This window comes from Pinus tabuliformis, chromosome 4_2, assembly GCF_031772625.1.
Source record: "Pinus tabuliformis cultivar Carrire ecotype Pingquan chromosome 4_2, CPIR1, whole genome shotgun sequence".
NCBI lineage: Eukaryota > Viridiplantae > Streptophyta > Pinopsida > Pinales > Pinaceae > Pinus > Pinus tabuliformis.
In genome coordinates, this window is record NC_142304.1 from 441,706,217 (window position 1) to 441,709,169 (window position 2,953).

A 2,953-nucleotide genomic window follows, 5' to 3' on the forward strand; every position below is an offset into this window, starting at 1 on the left:
TTTTCACCTCCACACCAAGTTGGCCCTTAATTGATCAAGTCAACCTACATGAGGGTAATTCAATCTCCAGAAAAGGGCATATATACAAGTAGTTAGATTCATTTGGAGGACACCTTCTCAAGTTCAATATCCCAGAAGAAGAAGCAGAAAAAGTGTGAAGTTGCAGAAGAAGAGAAGGTTTGTTGGAGAAGGAAGGTTGAAGTTTTTTGGGTTGTCTCTCTCTCACTCATGTGGATTTACTAGGCTATTTACTGGAAGATCAAAGTGCTTTTGGGTTGAAGTTCATCTATTGGGTCAAATTTCTGCCGATGGATCGAAGTTTTGTTCTTGGGTCAAAGTTCTGCTAGAGAGATCGAAATTTTTTTTGTTGTTATTAGGTCGAAGTTTTTACTAGGCTACTGCTAGGTCGAAGTTTTGCTAGGCTACTGTTGGGTTGAAGTCTTGTTGTTGCATCTAGGTCGAAGTTGTTGCTGGAAGGTTATCATTTGCAGAAGAAGGGAAGGGTTGACTTGATGGTCGGAGGAGTTTTGTGTCTAGGTCAAGGGGTCTTGCCATCATCTTGTGAAATTATTAAGGAAGAGTTGTTGAATGGGTTTTCCCCTAGATAGGGGTTTTTCCCTAGTTGTCCGCCTACATCTGGTGTCTTTGATGAACTAAGATAAAAGAATAACTCAAGAAAGTTAATAAGAACATAAGAATATCACAAGTGATTATCAACATAAAGAAAATATTTCTGATTTTCTGATTTTCTAACACTACCAAGGGGAGTGACATATCTTACGTGAATCCACGTGTCTGAGATAAGGTGGTCATGGAGTGGGAAAGACTTTAAGGAAGATGTCACAACCATGATATTGGTTAATGGAGGTCCAACATCTTGAGTGTAATGATGTAAGGAGGGAGAAATTGTGGAGACATGAGTTATCCATTTCCTCACCCAGTTTTTCCATAGGCTTTGGTTTTTACCTTCATTATTTCTCTTTATTTGGTGCATAGCTTACAAGACCAAACTTGTTTTTTTTTTTCCAATACCCCTTAAAGATGTAATAGTTTCTCATTCATCGAGGTTGGGATATTCAAGAGTTCATTTTTTTTAGATGAAGCATTAAATTCTTGAGAAACTAGGTGATGGCTAATGAGGATGTAGAGCTCATGCTAGGATTTTTCCCACTTGCAAAATAAGTCCCAACCATATTTTACATTTTACATTTTTTTTTCTATTGTGGCTTTATATGCTTTTATCATTCTTTTAGTTGCATCAACCTTTAGGGCCAAGTTTCTAAGCCCTTACTCAAAGATGAGGATAGAGGGTGCCAATCCCAATGACCAATGGAAATCAATCTAGAGAATGAAAATGAATAATAAAGGAAGAATGAAAAGTGGTATGTATATATCAAACAATGCCCCTCCCAAACCATAAGACCTTAGAGGAGGTCCCATTGCACGAGGGTGAAAGGTTAACTTCCCAAGTGAGGCGTAGGAACAAGGATACAATTAGGAGCAGTCAATCATCTAAGTTGCCCCATAATTCATATTAATATGTCATTAACATTAAATAATTACATGATTTCTAAAATGGTTAAAGTACGTATTAATAGATGACCCACTTTCCTTCAAAAAGAATGCTAGATGGGAGATAACACTGCCTAGAGCAATAGGTGGAGAACTCTGGCATAAAGTTATCTAAAGACCATCATAGGGATATTGGCCAACTGGTTGTTAAATGAGGAGATATTTTTTTTCCTATGGGTTACCCACTTTTGGTGGGTAACAAACCCCACTACATAAAACATGGATATTCTATATTCACAACATGATTAATATTAATAATATTGAATTGTATAAACCCCCACACTTTGAGGAAGTACATTTGTTACATTCATAAGATGCTATGTCACTAATACAAACTCCCATTACAAAGAGTATATTGTTTTACACTCACTAGAATAGAAAACAAGCAAAGCACAACATATTTAGTAGATGTATTGTACAACCCTTCCATTTCAACCCAAATGGAATTTATTAACTACATTGAACAACACTTCCACATCTTTATGAGAAATTAAGGAAACATAGTTAATGGAAACAAGCATTGAACTTCCCAGTAAGGACAAGACCTTGGAAACCAAGTGATCCCTTCCCAACATGGTCATTTCCAAAGGAGGGATTGACAAGGGAAACTTTGATGGAGCTCCTAGAAGCAACCCAAGGCAACAATCTTTAAAGCAGATTCTACATTGATTACAATCCTTCATGAGAAGACTCAAGTAATCCATCACAGGAATCGGTTCACCAAGTTGGACAACCTAGAGAAACTATTAAAAAATGGAATGAGTAGATTAAGTTCATGTCAGAGGAAAAACAAATAAAATGGTTGTTCTCCTCACAATTTCAATCATTTTAGGAGGATGACATAAGTGACTAATTATGGTCCCAAATACACTAGAGCAAAAAGGAAATTAGCAAAATACTCTTTGGACTACACCCTCAACTTTTATAATAGAGTAAAAGTTCTTGTCACTGTGATAATTAAAATTCCAAATTTACTTTTAAGGTCTATTGTCGTTTAGATTGTATAGGCACCACAACAACCGCTCAGGGGAGGGGGGCGGGGGGGGGGTTGTCACTTTGATCCCCACCCACTCCATTCTAGTTGTCTCCCAACATCAAACTATAGGGGGTAGTCCCTATGGAAATGAGGTGAAGGAAAACACAGAGAAGTGGCCTAGCTACTTGGTTAAATTTAGCAAAATTAATGATTAAATTAGATTTTAAGTATGAGACCAGTGTCTTATGGAGTCACAATTCTTTCTTAATGTAAATTAATTCCAAGTAACGGGATGGACACCCATTGCTTGATATAATAGACTAAGCTATATGGGATGCAAGTCATAAGAGCTAGGTGTGATGCAAGAATGTTGGTAAATTTTAGATTAAATGTCTATTCTAAGTT